This window comes from Salvelinus alpinus, chromosome 1 (assembly GCF_045679555.1).
Source record: "Salvelinus alpinus chromosome 1, SLU_Salpinus.1, whole genome shotgun sequence".
Lineage (NCBI taxonomy): Eukaryota > Metazoa > Chordata > Actinopteri > Salmoniformes > Salmonidae > Salvelinus > Salvelinus alpinus.
Genome location: NC_092086.1, coordinates 56,371,953 through 56,392,120, shown reverse-complemented (window position 1 = coordinate 56,392,120; position 20,168 = coordinate 56,371,953). Strand labels below are relative to the sequence as shown.

At 41.3% G+C, this 20,168-nt stretch overlaps 1 protein-coding gene across 2 annotated transcripts in view; it reads left to right on the top strand.

Annotated features, from left to right (window-relative positions):
• The first annotated feature begins 228 nt into the window (after positions 1 to 228).
• Positions 229 to 20,168, top strand: part of brd4 (bromodomain containing 4) — a 68,007-nt gene continuing 48,067 nt past the window's right edge. The window contains exons 1-2 of one of the 2 annotated variants that reach the window (XM_071410503.1): positions 229 to 330; positions 6,210 to 6,395. The gene's annotated coding sequence lies outside the window, so the exon portion shown is untranslated. The remainder of the gene's footprint in view (positions 331 to 6,209; positions 6,396 to 20,168) is intronic. The other variant, XM_071410514.1, reaches the window with a different exon arrangement.

Sequence of the window (20,168 nt, the reverse complement as noted above, 5' to 3'; positions counted from 1 at the left end):
AGCAGTTGCCCGTGTAGATGGAAACAAACAAGTCTGAGCCTTTTGGGTATACACTTGTGCGTTGCTTTGCCATGTGGTATAAGGAACTGAAGTAGATAAACCACTGAAGAAGCTGACCATGTGTAGCGTGATTATTTTTGTTGTGATACAGCGCATACGATTGTGAAAACTAAAATGTACGGTATAGCAATGTACTGATGCAAACCTGTGTGCACACGGCGTTACGTACGTCACGTTCTGTCTGCGCATGACGTCACCGACGACGAGAGGTGTTTGTTCTGGATCCTGGGAAAGAAAGATCCCGCGCACCTTGACAACCGAATAAACGAGGTAAAACGAATGAGTTTTTATTTAAAAAAATTACACCGTGTGAATGCAAAGCCTTTAGAAGGTAATGTATTTCACACGAAGCTCCTGCGTGAGCACAAATCTAAGGACTCCGTCGTTTTTGAGGTCGTCGTAGCGTGCGCCTATTGGGAGCGAGTCGTCTGGAGGCCTGGTACTGAGACACGGGAATTAAACAAGCAAACGTTAACTGCGATATCATTTTCTGATATCTCTGACTAAGCGAACAAAAAAAACAACGAACCCTTCAGTGTTAACGTTATGCAATTGTCCTGATTACATCACAACCTACTCAATTTGGATTTCCACGGGCCTCAACACAAGATTACACTAACGTTATCTAAGCTAACTGTATCAACTAGCTACCCCTCATCACTAGTATTAGCTAGCCTGCTAGAATGCCCAGCAAGCTAGCTACCTTGCTATCACTTGCCACTGGTCGTTGACTGAGTAATAACAACATCAACAGTATTTTGACAACTAGTTGATTAGCTAGTAAGTAAGTCAACTAACGTTACGTTTTCATATGAGCTCAGCTTGTTGTTTTGGATGGTATGTGCGAGACTACCGAACCGTTTTGGAATACTGGTACTAAAATTGTTACGTAGTTCGCTTACATTCTAGAAGAGAGGATACGCAAGAAACGCATGCTTTTCAGTTCTAACGTTAGCTCGCTAACTAGCTAGATTTTTAACAAATTGTCACTTCGATGTTAACGAGGATGAACGTGTTTACTTCTCACATAGCTGGCCTGTCAATTTGACAATGATGACAAGTGACGGGACATACGCCATTTGCGTTCCCTCAACATGATTTGAAGTATGTAATATTTCGGAACTACGCCAAGGATCCACAACTGTAATGTAAACTTAGCTTGCTAGCTAACGTTAGTTGTTTCGGACTGGACTCTTTGTATACCTGACGAGACTTCGTTTTAAGCGTGTTCTCTTGCTCGATTTGGCGAAACCGTGATATATGCACTTATGCAGTTGCCACTAAAGTAAGATCGTAACAAAACATTTGAAAAGGCGTTTGATATTTAGAATAAGGACCTGGAGCTGCTTGCTTGCAGTCGCCATTTTGTGTGGTCTGAAGAGAAGTGGATAAACGTTGGCGTTTTATAGAACATATTTTTATTTATTTTACCATTATTTAACTAGGCAGGTCAATTAAGAACAAATTCTTATTTTCAACGACGTCCTAGGAACAGTGTGTTAACTGCCTTGTTCAGGGGCAGAACGACAGATTTTTACCTTGTTAGCTCGGGGATTCGGTCTTGCAACCTTTCGGTTACTAGTCCAACGCCCTAACCACTAGGCTAACGTAAACTCGTACATCGCCTTGGTCCGTACAATTGCCCTTATTTTAGCGCCCCAAAAACGTAATACTTCCAGATCAACTGTAATGTCAATACCATTGTAAAGCACAATTTCTCCCCTTTCCAACAAAATCAATTACATGACCTAAACACTGCCCGTTTCTGCATAATTCAAGCAGGCAATGAGCCCCGTCGGGTCTTTAAAAAAATGGCGGGTGGGGAAGCGAAACTAATGCGTGATAGTGAACGTATCACCTTATCGCCTCAAATGTAAATAAAACACTATAAATAGTTTATATAATGTGTCATTACATAGCTATTTGAAGGTTTGTGTTGAATTTGAATCTAGTTTTTAGGGCGGTGCTAAAGTGATCTTAGAAGTAAACAGCGGCTTTGAGAATGATGATCGCATGCAATGATGACGAAAAAATGTATTAGTTATCCCCCTTACCTCCGTCACTGTCCATTTTTTGTTTTTAAACGATGAGAGAAGTGCTACACCTCGTGGAGAGAGATTGTAAGACAGAAATAGTTGCTTTATGCGTGCTGTACGTTACGACATGACACGTCAAGATGTAACGGAGGGTCAGTTTTTTTTCAACTTTTCTCCAATACTATAGAGCCATTACCATGTCGATCAACGCTTGAATAGAAACCTAGTTCACGCCCCCGATTTTGAAGTCAACACAGTCGCTACTGTCCCATTAGTTTTCTTTGTAGCCTTGTTTGAATGTCACGGTTACACACATTTGTACGGAATGTGGTGAGTTTACGTTACCTGTAAGGAAACAAACCGAATTGTCATATTTTGTTTGTCTGAAATCTCATCGATATAGCGAACCTTGTTGGTGTATTTCAAAGTACAGTAACTTAGCATTGTTTTCCGTGAAAATTAGTTACACTACTGTTGTCGACCCTGTACTCTCGTTTTGACTGATCACTCTTGACTTTGGCATAACGTTAGTATCCCCTGATTAGGGTCAGAACAAGCATTTCACGTATTGACGTTGTCCAGGCCATATATTTGTATCCGTAAGTACACACACAGCCCCACTTAATAGTATTTTGTCTACTCTATGTACCAGGACCCCTCGGAGCTGTCACTTTTTTTCCCTCTGTTGCATACCTTTTCTGACAGTCAATTGCATTTACCACTAACGTTATTGGTTAAGTTGAATAGTTTTTATGGAGTTTTTAGGTTAGTGTGTTTATATGTCCATCCATATCTCTACGCTGGAACCAAATGCATCTGGATTTGTGTCAAAAGGCAGTGGCAATGGTGAGGGAGAATTCAATAAAATGTACTATAAACACAAGGGGGTTTGAAAGACAGGAGGGGTGTTGAGTTTAGAGGAAGAACAGGAGAATTTGGCTAACCCCTTTTTGATCAAGTCAAATGTGTGACCACTCCACGGTTCAGCCTAGCAACGAAAGTAGGATGTAACAAATTATTTCCAGAAAAATGCATGTTAAATATTCACAGTATTAGTTGAGTGAGAAAGTTAGGTATAAATTAATTTGGGATGTGACAAATGGACAATTTATCTTAACGTTTAAACTGCTATTTTTAACGGGTTTCCATTAAAATGGTAAATTGCATAAAGTTCCACGTAAATTCACAATGTAGCTTTGCTACTGCCAGCAATGGTTTGGGTCTCACGGTGCGGTGCGTCCCTTTTCAAATGGTTAAGCATTGCACCTGCACTACCATTACTGTACCTCGTAAAGTTTGCATTTCTTTCTCATTTAACTTCTCAAATTATTGCCGTACAGTTTGCTGCTGTCTCTTGCCTTTCGCTGCCATTTTCCAACTGTTAACGATGATGACTTAGTGGTGGATAGTCGACTCCAAAATAATAACTCCTACGATTCAGTATTTTTGGACCGGAGGAGACTGATTAGTTGCCGTACTTCCGAGAACACTTGCATCTTTCATAGCTTGCGAGGGACGGAGAGAGAAGAGGGACAGTATAGGCAGGTTGACCACCAGGCAGACAGTCAGAACCGTGCACTTTGGCCTGTCGATCGGCAATCAAAAACTCTCGCAATGGAATGCTCTATCTCACAATTTCTTGGCTTGCAATGTCTCAAAACTTCAATAAAGCAGGGCCTAGAATCAATGAATTGACTAGGATATTGAGATGAAAGAGATGCAACACTTCACTCTCACACAGTATGTGGACAGGTTTGGTAGCCAGGGCAACAAAACAGAGGAGAAGTTGAACCCCGCGCTTCAACACTCTTAGTTGCGGAACTAAGACTCAGATTTGTCTCTTAAAATACACGTCCCCCCAAAAAATGATTGCAAAGTTAAACAAACCATACAACTCTAAGCACAATAATTACTTTTAACAATTTCCACAGAAAATTTAACACATTTACTTGAACAGTGCAGATGGACATTTTGGTAATAGAATAACTGCACAAATAGCAAAAACCATCATTCTGTTACCAGACATTGCATCTGCACTCAAGTAAATTAGTTTTAGTACACATTTTCTGTGATTTTATTTATTTTTAAACTAGTCCAGCATCATTCTGTTACTATGGAATTGCCCTTTATCTTACTTTCTTGCCCTCCTCAAAAATCTGTGGGTACGCTCTGTGGTTGAGTAACCATGGTAACTCCATCCTTGGCCTAGTTGTAGGTTTTACCTCTGAATGGAGGGGAGTGTTGTGGAATGGACAGGGAGCGAACAATAAAATCCATAAATTTTATTGGATAAACGAAAGCGCTTAATTTCAACCTCGTCCCGTTAATCATGATTCATTAATCAATAATGATTCACAGTCTTGATTAGTACCATCATGTTATGGTGAAACTATACAAATAGTCTAATATTAGATAAACTAGTCTAATATTAAACAGCTCATATGGATTTTCTGTCAGTCTTCCTCATGAAATTGTCTGAAAGCAGCTCCTGGAACATTGACTGCATCTAAACTGTTGACTCGTCACACCTCCCTCGTATGCCATTCCATGAAAGTCTTTCAGTAGCGCCATGCCTGGCATACTTTTGGTCATGTAGTGTAAGTGGACACCTGCTCGTCGAACCTCTCATTCCAAAATCATGGGCATTAATATGGAGTTGGTCCCCGCCTTTGCTGCTATAACAGCTTCCGCTCTTCTGGGAAGGCTTTCCACTAGATGTTGGAACATTGCTGCGGGGACTTGCTTCCATTCAGCCACAAGCGTTAGTGAGGTCAGGCAGTGATGTTGGGGGATTAGGCCTGGCTCTCAGTCCGCGTTCCAATTAATCTCAAAGGTGTTCGATGGGGTTGAGGTTAGGGTTCTGTGCAGGCCAGTCACGTTCTTCCACACCGATCTCGACAAACCATTTCTGTATGGACCTCGCTTTGTGCATGGGGGCATTGTCACGCTGAAACAGGGAAGAGCCTTCCCCAAACTGTTGCTACAAAGTTGTAAGCAAAGAATCGTCTAGAATGTCATTGTATTCTGTAGTGTTAAGAACCATGAAAAACAGCCTCAGACCATTATTCCTCCTCCACCAAATGTTCTAATAAATTTGTATTTGTCGCATGCACCTAATACAACAGGTGTAGACCTTACAGTGAAATGCTTACTTACAAGCACTTAACCAAAAATGCAGTTGAAAGAAAATAGCATTTTAAAAAAAAGTTGGCGATAAGAATAACAATTCAAGAGCAGCAGTAAATAACAATAGAGGGGCTATATACAGGGAGGGCAATGCAAATAGTCTGGGTAGCCATTTGATTAGCTGTTCAGGAGTCTTTACAGTTGGCGCTATGCATTTGGACAGGTAGCATTCTCATCACTTCAGAGAACGCATTTCCACTGCTCCAGAGTCCAATGGCGGCGAGTTTTACACCACTCCACCATGTGGCTGATGTTAGGCATGTTTGCGGCTGCTCGGCCATGGGAACCCATTTCATAAAGCTCCCGACAAACAGTTATTGTGCTGACGTTGCTTCCGGAGGCAGTTTGGACCTCTCGGCAGTCCCGTTCTGTGAGCTTGTGTGGCCTACCATTTCGTGGCTGAGTCGTTGTTGCTCCTAGGCGTTGCCACTTAATAACAGCACTTACAGTTGACCGGGGCAGCTCTAGCAGGGCAGAAATTTGACGAACTCACTTGTGCCACGTTTAAAGTCACTGAGCTCTATAGTAAGGACATTTTACTGCCAATGTTTGGAGATTGCATGACTCCCCCTTGCACACCTTTCCTTGGTTTCTTCGGTGGCATTGCCTAAAAACTGCAGTCTGATTGCATCATGCTTGCCAAGCCAGTACCAGAGTATGTAGCGCTGGGCTGCGTTCAGCATGAAACAACGTTTACGGCCGTTGTGAATCGGATGTAGGCGTACATATTAGATTAACACACATGCCTCTTATATGTGGAGTGTGGATCATGTCAGCTCTACTGGTGACATCTCTATCTGCCATGTACGTTGCACCTTCCTGAATGCGACCCAGATTTGTCTAGACTGTAGGGTGTTTGTGCATGCGTCGTGTTTGCTTCTCTCTCGCTGGTGTTCTCATGGAAGGTCCTCTCTGTTCTCTTCCCAGGTGTACTCCCCTCTTCCTCGTATGCAGTGTGCTCTGTGAACTATTAGCTGGGCCTTGGCCAGCGTCTCTAAGGGGACTCTTCTCTGGATCGGGTAACGGGCCGGCCCACGCGGCAGCTCCCTTTGCTGAATGAGGCCGGAGAGGAGATGCACTCTCGTATAAGGATCTCCACACAGAGATACACATGTAAGTTTATCATCTAACCTACTAGTACTCTGGAACCCTGACTGAGGGAGAGTATAGCTTCCCTGGCCATGTCTGTAATGTGTACTGGATCGTGTTCAGTAGGGAGAAAGTGTTTTGAATTGAAGTGAAACAGGGAGGCACTAGGCTAATACCTGAATTTGTCCAATACAACCACTTATTGTAGTTAGTGTTCCACTGAACAAGACCTAGCTCTGCAGTGGAGAGTTTCCGTGACATATATCCATCTAATAACATGGCAGCCTGTGTATGTCTGCTAAAGTGACCCCGAGACGGGAGGTGTGTGTGTGCGTTCGTGTTTTGTTCTGTTTTGAGTTTCACAATGTTCTTGTTATGAGATGGGTGCCTGGCGCAAGGATATGAAAGGGCTTTGTTTTCCTGGTTTTGTCCTTCAGTGTACTATTCTATTTCTGCATCCCCTCTCCATCACTTGCTTTATACCTCTCGCCCATGCCCTTGCACACGCACAGCTCACACGCACTCATACTACAGTCTGGGCACGTAAACACACACACAAACACACACCCAGAGCCAGCAGATTGGCTGGCTGTCTCCTCGACTGGAGTCCCTGTTGGTTTTGGCTGCTCTGTTGCCCACATGATTAATGGCCTCTGAAGTCTGAAGGCGCTTCCTCCTCCTGGCCCACTCTCATCTCCTGTGTGTGTGAGAGAGAGACAGTGTTTAATTCTTGTGTATTTTATTCCTCTTGCGTTACTTTTTATAGAATTTTTTACTATGCATTTTAGGAAAGTGCTCATAGCAAGCATTTCACTGTAAAGTCTACTCCCTTTGTATTCGACACATCTGACAAATAACATTTGAATTGTGTGTTTCTCCGCTGCTGTCTCCCATCCCCCCCCTAATAATGCAGGCAGCCAGTCCCAGGCAGCCCCCGCTTCCCCTCTCCCACCCATGACAATGTTGCAGTGAGTGCTCAGTAGGGTTGGGCGATGTCAACCTTTGTCCTATCGTGATTATGTACCCATAAAACATTGTGATATACGATACTATCGCCCGTATTGGCCCCCCCCCCAAAAAAAATAAATTTATACATTTATGCAACTGGAGAAATCATGATGAAAGATAATGTTTTTTTTAGGAAGTCTGGCAAGTGCAGGCAATGGAAAATATTTTCTAATATTATTTTCTGGTGGAGGAGCAGAACAGGTTTGTGTGTCTATGTGGCGCCCACATGATGGAGCAGTGGCCCGTCTGAGGAACGTGCTGTCTTACCGTAGTAAGCTAGGTTATAGGACTACATCATGGGCTGAATAGAAGCGGTCCAATGTCTTCGGAACTGGATAATAATAGCTTTATTTGCCTCATAAAACAATAGAAACATGTATATTGTCTGGTCTGTCTCATAAAGCTGTGATTGAAAATAAGTAGCCTATGCGTAGGCTATGGAATTTCATTCTTGTTATTTTTGAAAGCCACAAGGACTTTAGGACAACACCTTAATATTTTGGGAAATAAGCTACTGTTCCTAATTTTAACTTGTCTTAAAGTTTTTATGATAAGCCTAGTAGGATGATAGGTTGTTGACCATTTGGTTTCTCATGCAAGGATTTTCCCGGCTCGCATAAATAATTTATTTCTTAACCCCTTAGAGTCACTGTCTAATGTAGTGTAACAAAAAATCCCCATCAAAATCCGTCTAAGCAAGAGCTATCAGTTTTTTTGCCTCAGTCCGACGACGTGCTGCGGTGGAAGGTAGCAGAGCTACAGCAGTGTTTGTCCGACCAGGAGACATCCTGAAAATCGGTCTTCTCCCGACACGGTCTGAACGGTTTGGCCTAAAAATATGTAACCTCTGTGGAAGATGAGACTCTCACGAGCACGATGGTGTTCTCCGTTTTGCTCTACGACCTCCACAAGTGTCGCTGGACTCATCTGAAGTCGGTACCTTCGATCTGCCAACTTCTGTCTGTCGCGTCCGAACAGTTTGGGCTACACACCCCTCTATGGAAAGCTGAGACTCCCACGAACATGTACATGCTCTAGGATGTCCACAAGACTTGTCTGAAGGTAGCCCAGTTCCATTTGAAAAAATGTATGGAAGTAAATATGGAAGTAGTTAAATACGGGTAATACATTTATTTTCTGATCTTATCGCTCAGATATAGGACAGACGCTTAAACAAACTTTGATTTAAAAAAAAAAGTCTATTTTTCAATGTATGAATTGGTTATTCATTGCGTTTCTATGGACTAATAGCAGTACGGCGAAATTCAAGTCTATTAGCCTGACTACACCGCTCGCATCGTGTACGCGAGCGTTGCAAAATAAATGTAGAAATCTCCATTCTATTATTGCACCCACACTGCTCGCGTTGCCAAGGGCTAAAATAGAAGTCAGTTCTATTTGTGACGCAGATCGCGCTGCTAGTCCTGCCTCTCCCATCTCCTCATTGGTTTGTAGAAGCAGATACCCACGTGCCATCTCTTCATTGGTTATGCCCACGTGGGTGTTTGAAAGACGAACTGTGTTGTCGGTCGTAGTGGTAATACGATGAAAGTTTAGATGCCAATCACCATATAAGTTCAAAGAAGAAAAAGCCTGGAAGGAGGAGAGATGACTAGAAATGATTCGGTTGACTGTTTTATGTGTGGATTAATTGTCGGAGTGCATTTCAGGTAAAATAACAACTCAATGTTTATATCCCAGGACAAATTAGCTAGCAACAGCACGCTAGCTAAATAGGACAAATTAGCTAGCAAGTGCAAGATAGCTAGCTAAATTGCCGTAAATGTTGAATGCTTTTTGACCTGTCCCCAAATTAATGTAATTGGTTCAGAGTTTGTTTTGATATTTTAATTTATGCACGATGGCGCACGCGTGCAGCCGGTTTGGGTTCCGTGTTAGACTCTAGGGGGTTAATAAGCTTAAACTTGTAAAATAAATATCTATAGGATATTGTTTTGTTCTCTCTCATTTAATAGTCCTCTGTCTCCTGATGTGGTTTATGCATTGTTGTGGACTTAGAACATCCAATTGAGTTGTTTTTCTATTTAGAAAAGTTGGATTTTTGAGAGCGAAAAAAATAAACAGGGAAACGGAAACCTACAACAACAACAACAACAACAACAACAACTGAGAAAATGGAATCGGGCAAGAAAAAATATAATTCTATAGGAGCCTAAATACCTATGTATCCAACAAAACAATGTCTTCTGACTGGACATTTTTGTGCTGTTTTGGTGGTATTCGATGCTCTGTCTGGCCTACGTTATTCTCTTGCGGAATTGGGGAAAAAACTATATAAGGTTATATAACATATTTATGGAAATAGGCAAATCACTTTGAATGTCTCTTGTGTGCTGTCCTGCTGTGCGGCGCCAGTCAAGTTGATATAGGCTAAACCATCGTCTGTCACATCACGATGTCACCATCGACGATGGCTGTCAATCACCATCGATAGACGATGCTATCGTAATATCGCCCAACCCTAGTCCCCAGTCCGTCTCTTCCCTCAGCCCCCCGCAGCTTCAGAATGGCAGGCTAGGCAGGGCCCATCGTCTTAGCTCTGCCCTGATTCATCCCAAATGAAATCCAAATCATCCCAAATTCTCTACAGATACCCATCTGTGCCTCGACACAATCCTGTCTCGGGGCTCTACGGACAATTCTTTCGACATCATGGCTTGGTTTTTGCTCTGATATGCACTGTCAACTGTGGGACCTTATATAAACAGGTGTGTGCCTTTCGAAATCATTCCCAATCAATTGAATTTACCACAGGTGGAGTCCAATCCAGTTGTAGAAACATCTCAAAGATGATCAAAGGAAACCGGATGCACCTGAGCTCAATTTCGAGTCTCATAGCAAAGGGCCTGAATACTTATGTAAATAAGGTATTTCTGTTTTTTATTTAATAGATTTGCAAAAATGTCGAAACCAGTTTTTGGCTTTGTCAATATGGGATACTGTGTGTAGATTGATGAGGATTTTGTATTTATTAAATCCATTTTTAGAATTGGGCTGTAACTTCACAAAATGTGGAAAACGTCAAGGGGTCTGAATATTTTTTGAAGGCGCTACTTTTGCCCAGGGCCCAAAAGAATAGGGAACCGTTTAGGACGCAGCTCCAGCCTCTCTGAGTGGGTGAAGTTGGAGCTTTGTCACTCTGGCAGCTGCTGTATTGTCCCTGGGTCGGGGTGCACATTGCACGTGGATAGTCTGGTATGGGGGGGATGCTGCTAGGACAGTGTCTGCAGTACAGAAGGGGACCTTAGTGGTGTCTAAAATGGCACCCTAATCCCTAAAGTGCATTATTTTTGTCCAGAGCCCTATGGTACCATAATCCCTGTATAGTGCACTACTTTTGACTTGAACCCTATGGGTCCTGGTCAAAGTAGTACACTATATAGGAAATAAAGGGTGCCATTTGAGACACATCCCTAGACTGGCTGTATGTGTGAAATCAGATCTGACACTGGTCGTTGCTAGACAACAGTATAGAAATCAGTGCTCGGGGGGTGTTATAGTATCTCACAGATATGGGAAAATTGTATTTGAGTAGGCTAGTCCAAGGCTTGTGAACTCATTCCGTAGTGTGTGTTTGTGACTTCATTGATTGGGAGGGTTACGTGGCGTCAACTTGCCTCGGCAGTTGAAGTCGGAAGTTTACATACACCTTAGCCAAATACATTTAAACTCAGTTTTTTCACAATTCCTGACCTAGTAAAAATTCCCTGTCTTAGGTCAGTTAGGATCACCACTTTATTTTAAGAAAGTTAAGTGTCAGAATACAGTAGAGAGTGATTTATTTAAGCTTTTATTTCTTTCATCACATTCCCAGTGGGTCAGAAGTTTACATACACTCAATTAGTATTTGGTAGCACCTTTAAATTATTTAACTTGGGTCAAATATTTCAGGTAGCCTTCCACGAGCTTCCCACAATAAGTTGGGTGAATTTTGGCCCATTCCTCCTGACAGAGCTGGTGTAACGGAGTCAGGTTTGTAGGCCACCTTGCTCGCACATGCTTTTTCAGTTCTGGCCACAATTTTTTTTATAGGATTGAGGTCAAGGCTTTATGATGGCCACTCCAATACCATGACTTTTGTCATTTTTGCCACAACTTTGGAAGTATGCTTGGGGTCATTGTCCATTTGGAAGAACCATTTGCGACCAAGCTTTAACTTCCTGACTGATGTCTTGAGATGTTGCTTCAATATATCCACATAATTCTTCTGCCGCATGATGCCATCTATTTTGTGAAGTGCACCAGACCCTCCTGCAGCAAAGCACCCCCACAACATGGTGCTTCCACCCCTGTGCTTCAGGGTTGGGATGGTGTTCTTCGGCTTGCAAGCCTCCCCCTTTTTACTCCAAACATAACGATGGTCATTATGGCTAACCAGTTCTATTTTTGTTTCATCAGACCAGAGGACATTTCTCCAAAAAGTACCATCTTTGTCCCCATGTGCAGTTGCAAAACGTGGTCTGGCTTTTTTATGGCGGTTTTGGAGCAGTGGTTTCTTCCTTGCTGAGCGGCCTTTCAGGTTATGTCGATATAGGACTCGGTTTACTGTGGATATAGACACTTTTGTACCTGTTTCCTTCAGCATCTTCACAAGGTCCTTTGCTGTTGTTCTGGGATTGATTTGCACTTTCGCACCAAAGTACGTTCATCTCTAGGAGAGAGAACGCGTCTCCTTCCTGAGCGATATGACGGCTGCGTGGTCCCATGGTGTTTATACTTGCGTACTATTGTTTGTACATATGAACGTGGTACCTTCAAGCGTTTGGAAATTGCTCCCAAGGATGAACCAGACTTGTGGAGGTCTACAATTTCTTGTCTGAGGTCTTGGTTGATTTCTTTTGATTTTCTCATGATGTCAAGCAAAGAGGCACTAAGTTTGAAGGTAGGCCTTGAAATACATCCACAGGTACACCTCCAATTGACTGAAATTATGTCAATTGGCCTTCTCAGAAGCTTCTAAAGCCAAGACTTACTTTTCTGGAATTTTCCAAGCTGTTTAAAGGCATAGTCAACTTAGTGTATGTAAACTTCTGACCCACTGGAATTGTGATACAGTGAATTAGAAGTGAAATATTCTCAGTAATTATTTTTTTGAAAAATTACTTGTCATGCACAAAGTAGATTTCCTATCCGACTTGCCAAAACTAGTTTGTTAACAAGAAATTTGTGGAATGGTTGAAAAACGAGTTTTAATGACTCCAACCTAAGTGTATGTAAAACTTCCGACTTCAACTGTACATAGGCTATGGTGGGATTGAGGATTTTGATGTGAAAGAGATTTTTGGAAGTGGGTGTTTTTTTAAGAGCCATTTAAAACCTGCGTTGTAGAGAATGCGAATGGAATTACAGAATCCAGACATCAGTTATCATAAGACAAAATGCATCAATGATTCATATTTTTCTTAAACTTTCTGAAGTGGCAAAAACACAGGAATGCCCCTGTCTGTATCCACGCGTTGGTCTACCACTTTGTATAGCCTGGACTAAATATAAGCCTTCCGCAACCAGAATAACTTCATTATTTTATAAAAGGTTTAACCTGCTTTTTTTGCAATAATCACTGATCTGGCTTTCAAGTCTGTGAAAATGTCCTTTTTGTTACAAAGTTAAGCAGAACCATGCATATAATACACATTCACTAATAATGACTAACTTGTTGTAGCACTGCAGGCATTATAGATTGAGACCTGTGTTAATTTTCTATCTCTCAAGCACAAGCCTACGTGCTAGTGAGTAGCCAGCTAATCTTTATATTTCAAGTTCAGCCAACTTGGATCTATCTGCTAACTACCATGGTAGTTGAATTGTTATGAACACACCCTTCTGTTCATCCTCAACTGTTTGAACAGCATGCGAGCCTGTCCACTTTGTTCAAATGTTGAAATCAAGTGGCCTACCTTATTTCCCCGAATGAGAACCAGTTGCCAATAACTTACATAATAGTGTTTTATGTTTATTGCAGATTTCTAAAACAGACCAGACAGCTAGTATATGTCTTTGGCTAAAATGCTGCTAGTTGTACTGCAGCGTGTGACGCTGCATTCATTTTCCAGAATCAATGTTCATTGATACTCCCGTTTTTAGTAGTCTTATCTGCGCCCAATTTGAGGAGTTGAGACATAAAAAGGGTATCATTAGAAAGCTTAACTACTCCTGTATTACAGTAAAATGTCTCAATGTGTTGCGGTGTCCATATGCCCAAATCTGTTGGACCAAACCTCCGAATGCAAATAGCGAGTTGAAGCTCTTGTCAGAGAGGAAGAAGTGATCTTTCATCTTTGTTGTTGTGAGTGGCAGGGGCTTGTGTTTGTATATGTGTAAATGGGAAGGTGCACAGAAGGAGACGAGACCAGAAAGCTTGATTCTTGCGATACAGTTATTTGAAATATCACGCCAAACATACATTTGAATTAATCAAATTAATTCAATATGTCGCCTAGCCCTACCCGATTCTCTTTTGCCCAGTTTTGTGTGGGTGTTAAGAAACAAATGTGAAGATATTTATATACACAGCCCTGATTGGCTGATAAGATGGTCTAGAGCTCACCCCTTTACCCAGATGAACAGTCATTGGTCTGTTTTAATCAAATCAAATTGTGACGTCATGATGTGTGACAAAAGTTCCATCCCACCCGAACAGGCTGAAATTCCAGGCATTTGTTTCCCCCAAACATCTCATACACATAAAGGGAAAATCATAATTTTCACAATTTCAGACTGTTATTTCAACCGCATATTGTGGAAATATCTCCCCCTTTTTTTGGGGGGGGGAAATCATGTTTTTTAACTGCACTGCCATTTTAAAGTGTATGTGTTTTAGTGGGGGTGAAGATTGTATTACAGGGAGGAAGGAGGGGAGCCAAGACCTCTGTCTTCAACACATCTGTTCCCTGTGTGTGTGTGTGTCTGACCCCAGGCTGGCAGTGTGGTTCACTCCACTACTCCTCCACACTCACGCGCTCCCCTGGAGGATAGCATTCCCCTGCTGCCCCTCTATCTCCTTCTCCCTCTGAGTGTCTCTTTCTCTGCCTCTTTCTTTCTTTCTCGCTTTGTATCTCTCTCTGAGTACATTTACAGTGCATTCGTAAAGTATTCAGACCCCTTGACTTTTTCCAAATTTTGTTAAGTTACAGCCTTATTCTAAATATAATTAAATAAATGTTTCCCCTCATCAATTTACACACAATTCCCCCTAATGACAAAGTGGAAACAGGTTTTTTTGATATTTTGAAAATGTATTGTATATAAATGCCTTATTTATTTAAGTATTCATAAATCACTCAATTGAGCTTAGGTGCATCCTGTTTCCATTGATCATCCTTGATGTTTCTGCAACTTGATTGGAGTCCACCTATGGTAAATTCAATTGATTGGACATGATTTGGAAAAGCACACACCTGTCTATATAAGGTCCCACAGTTGACAGTGCATGTCAGAGCAAAAACCAAGCCATGAGGCCGAAGGAATTGTCCATAGAGCTCCAGGATTGTGTCAAGGCACAGATCTGGGGAAGGGTATCTGTAGAGAAGAATGGGAGAAACTCCCAAAATACAGGTGTGCCAAGCTTGTAGCGTCATACCCAAGAAGACTCGAGGCTGTAATCGCTGCCAAAGGTGTGATGGATTCTTAAACTTGAAGTTGGGTTAATTATCAGGTATTCTATTGAAATATTCAGTGCTGTGGTTTAGAGGGTCTTCACCAGAAGTTAATGTTTATCTGTTGGAGGAAGGTATATGGTGGGTGCAATTAAGCTTGGAATGTACTGAGTGTAGGGAAACCAATCACATGTGGTAGGCATTGATAAGGGGAGAAAGTAATGGATTAGTGATGAAGGGGGTCGAGGTCAGGTCACGTTAACCTTTCATTGCTACCGACCCAGGATCCGGGATCCCCCCCATCACAAAAGCTGACTAGCATAGCCTAGCCTACAGCTACAGGGATATCATATAATCAAATGTTCATGAAATCACAAGTCCAAGACACCAGATGAAAGATACAGATCTTGTGAATCCAGCCATCATTTCTGATTTTTAAAATGTTTTACAGGGAAGACACAATATGTAAATCTATTAGCTAACCACCATAGCAAAAGACACCACTTTTTTTACTCCACCAGTTTTTTACTCCATCAGTAGCTATCACTAATTCGACTAAATAAAGATATATATAGCCACTAACCAAGAAACAACTTCATAAGATGACAGTCTGATAACATATTTATGGTATAGCATATGTTTTTTTTAGAAAAATGTGCATTTTTCAGGTATAAATCACAGTTTACCATTGCAGCCACTATCACAAAAGTCACCCAAAGCGACTAGAATAACTACAGAGAGCAACGTGTATTACCTAATTGCTCATCTTAAAACATTTCAGAAAAATACACAGCGTACAGCAAATGAAAGCCCAACATCTTGTGAATCCAGACAATATTTCAGATTTTCTAAGTGTTTTACAGCGAAAACACAATATATCGTTATATTAGCATACCACATGAGCTAACATCACCCCAGCATTTATTCAAGGCAAAGAGAGCGATAACGTTATTGCCACCAAAATATATTAATTGTTTCACTAACCTTCTCAGAATTCTTCAGATGACAGTCCTGTAACATCATATTACACAATGCATATAGAGTTTGTTCGAAAATGTGCATATTTAGCATCACAAATCGTGGTTATGCAATGTAATCTGTCAAAACATGGCATGAATTCTGGCCAGCGCCATCTTGGAAAGGCACGTAAGTTTACGATTATCTATCGATTAGATTGACTAAAAAAATACAGGTTGGACAGCTAATGAAAGATGCATTAGTTATTAATGCAACCGCTGATTTAGATTTTTAAAATTAACGTTTCTAGACATCCAGTGTGCGCTACAGCCAGACTAGTGCCGCAACAATGGCCGACAACTGCGTTTACATTTCTCCACATAAATACGGAATAAAATCATAAATAACTCTTACTTTTGGACGAGCTTCCATCAGTATCTTGGGCTTGGTGTCCTTTGTCCAAAAGAATCGTTGCTTTGTTGTAAAACGACCTCTTCAACTTCGGAACTAGCAGCTAACGATAGCTACACGGCACACACATGTCCAAATCCTCAAACGCAATACTAAGGAAATTCCGAAAAATAGCAATATACTCGCATAAACTGATATAAATCGGTTTCAAATAACTTTGTTATGATGTTTCTAACACCTATTTCGAATTAAATCACAGACGGACATATCTTTGGTCAATAACGAGAGCTTTTGAGCATGCCATTCTGATATCCTCTATTGCGTCCTGGCGAGCGTCCAAAAGAAGGTACATCTGACTCCATTGCCTTTTATAAACTCTGACAAACACGTAGAGACGCCATTCCACTTCTCATTGGTTACTGACATCCAGGGGAAGGCGGGTGCAGTTCATTTCCATCCATAGGGCATACACAGAGTTTTAAACTGATTCGAGATCAGAGACTATTTTTCAGAGCTTCGCATGTCCTGTCATGGATTTCGCTGCAGAAAGAGTTCTGGTTCACCCACAGACATAATTCAAACGGTTTTAGAAACTAGAGATTATAATAATAATAATAATATGCATATTGTACGAGCAAGAATTGAGTACGAGGCAGTTTAATTTGGAGATGCAAAATGTCGAAGTTGAAACAGCACCCCCTGTAGTGACAAGAAGTAAGTTAAGGGAGAAGGAAAAGTTTATTGCCCGCATCACTTAGTTTCCTGCCTAGCAATAAAGATGCAATGTTTAGCGAGAAGGAGGAGACTCCACCCAAAGTGGGGTACATATACCACCTCTATTGTAAACATGTTTTTGTTGATTCAGCAGTTCGATCCTTTGGGAAGAATAAACTTGGTTTAAGCTTTCATAGTCACCGAGTTCTTACTCAGATAATTAGATCCTAAAATGTTGCTTTTTAATTGTCTATTGTTTATAGATTGAGGGGGGGGGGGGACTATTTAATCCATTGTAAAATAAGGCTTTAACGTAACAAAATGTGGAAAAGGTCAAGGGGTCTGAATACTTTCCGAATGCACTGTACATACACACTAATTGAATATTAAACTGATTATGGCAGAAGGCCGAGTATGGCATTAGTCATGTAAACACTTTACTCAGCTTATCTTAATCGGTATAAGGCCAAAATCAAAGTAATCATACGCCGATTTAAAACCTGGTTTTCTGACACATGTTTCATATTATTAGTACACTGTTTAATCGGCGTTCCAGCTGTATATTTGATCTGCGTGTGTGCCTTCACTGGTAGCGCAAGTGAAGTGAGTTCCAAAAAACACCAGTATGCATCTTAGAAATAGTGTTCACATCCTAACTTTGTCCAATCCTAGAATCAAATAGTCTTTGCAAAAATAACATGGCCACTGTGGTAGAGCGTTGATTTTGATAGCCGATTTTTCTGCATTTATCACAAGTCCCATCAGGTAGCTTGATTTCAGATGTCATTTACACAGGATTATTAGAGAAGTCATTCTTCTTACAAAGCATGTAAATGTTTTAATTGAACTATTTATATGAAATTGAGTCTACAGTCGTATTATTGTGTGCATGTAACTGTACTCTCTTAATCTCCCTCCCTCTATCTCGTTCTCCATCTCTGTGTCTCTTTCTTTCCCTCTATCTCCCTTTCTCTCCGTCTCGCTCTCTCTTGCGTAACACAATCAGGTGATTTAGGTCAATTGAACAGTGAACAAATGGTCTGACAGACAACGATATATGTTCCACACAATACATTTCAACCTGAACATTTGTTCTGTGACGTTGCACTCCCCCTGAACAGAGCCCTGATCTGTGCCTAGGAGCCATGAGGTAAATGTGCCCCAGGGGTGTCGTTCAATTGGTTGAGCTCAGGGTGCTACTCAGGGTTTTCGTTAGCCGGCTTTTGTCCATTTTTAAAAATAAGGAAGTGGACGATAAATAAAATCGACACCGGACAATTATCAGGGTGAAGTAAAAAAAAATAATATTTTTTTAACTTTATTTTTGGTCATACTAGTTGTATGAGTTTGGGATCTATCGTCCCAGAGTCTGTTTAGGCTATTTCTTTCTCGACAAACTGATCAATAGAATATGTAAACTTTTCTACTATGGTGGATAGTAGATTGACAGGCTCATAGGCGGCGTGTCCATAAGGCAGCAGCGTAGCCTAGTGGTTAGAGCGTTGGACTAGTAACCGAAAGGTTCCTAGGCCGTCATTGAAAATAAGAATTTGTTCTTAACTGACTTGCCTAGTTAAATAAAGGTCAAATAAATAAAAAGGCTAGGGGAAGCTTTCCCTAAGTGAATTAAATTGATAAAATGATATAGCCTTATTAGCCTACTCCTGTCTATACATAAATACAATCATTCAAATAGGCTACTAAAGCATGAATTGGCCACAGAGGATCATTAGCTTCCCCTAGCCTTACAAAAAAAAAACATTGTTTTGCCTACAGTCACATTGCCTGTAATCGGAAAGGCAGCTCACGCAATTGATGCTGCAAATACCAAATAGATTATTGTTGAGTTGCACCTATCAGTGAAAAGTATAGGCTCAGCCAGTAATATCGCAATATTTCCAAATTAAATCGCAGAAAAACATACTTTGGAATGCAAATGGCTATTGCTGTAAAGAGAAGACAATGAATATATACTAATGTCCTTTAGTTATTAAAATTCTAAGCTTAATTGAGCGAACAATAGTCGGCCTGTCTTATTGGCACCAGCGGAGAGCGTCGACCATATCCCCGGTGCTCACGGCACATATTCACACTCATTGTTGGGTCAGTGCCACTTAAGTTTGTTTTTGGACAATTTCCTCCTGTTTAGACGGACGTCATTCTATTTGTCTCCCCTTCTCGTAGGCCTATTATATGGACAACATTGTTTTTATTGATCTGTTTGTCAGTGTCAGCACCGTAGGCTACCCTGTCATTTGTCGTATTAAAAAAGGTTCTGCTAATGTCTCCAGTCAAAGTTTAGTAGAATTACATGAAATGTGTTTTTCCCGTGCAAGGGAAGATGAAACGTATCTGATATAGCTCAGGCCTCTACACTATCTGCTTTCAGCCATGCATTTGAGCGGTCATTTTTTGCCAACAGTGAATGAGTTATATTATTAGCCTAAATTGTGACTGTCTAAACTACTCATCACATTACGAATAGTAGGCGATCTTACATAAGTCTGCAAATGCGATGATTCATGGAAGGCTTTATTATAAAGGTGCGTTTTTATGGGGGAAATGTGCTTCCCCAAACTTGAAACTCAGGCTTTGCCTAAGTATAGGCTAGTGATTTTGCTGTTCCTTACTCGTCTTGTTGGCTGAGGAAAAGAAAACGTGGACAGTTATTCTAACGTCTTCAAAGTGCAAGGAAAGGACCCGCACATCCTTGCATCCTCGACTTGAATGTTCTGTTAAGATGAATTACCATAATCTAAATGTGATTTCTGTCATTCTGAGCACCGTGGGTGGTCGCCCTAATCAGGTTACGCACCCATATGGGTCCGGTAAATGTCTCAAATGTCCAGTAAATGACAATTCTGCCGGTCAAATGTCTGGCGCCACATTTTCAGAACTGAAACCCTGGTACTACTGTACCCTCAGACACCCCGGTCTTAATTACAGCACAGCAGGCTTATTGCTCTCTCGCTCGCAATCTCTCTTTCTCCAGTTGTATGTGACGTGGTCTCCCTCTCTTATCATCATGTTGGTAGACAGTAGGTACGAGGTACGCTCCACATACTGATTAGTGTCATGAGGTGAATCACTG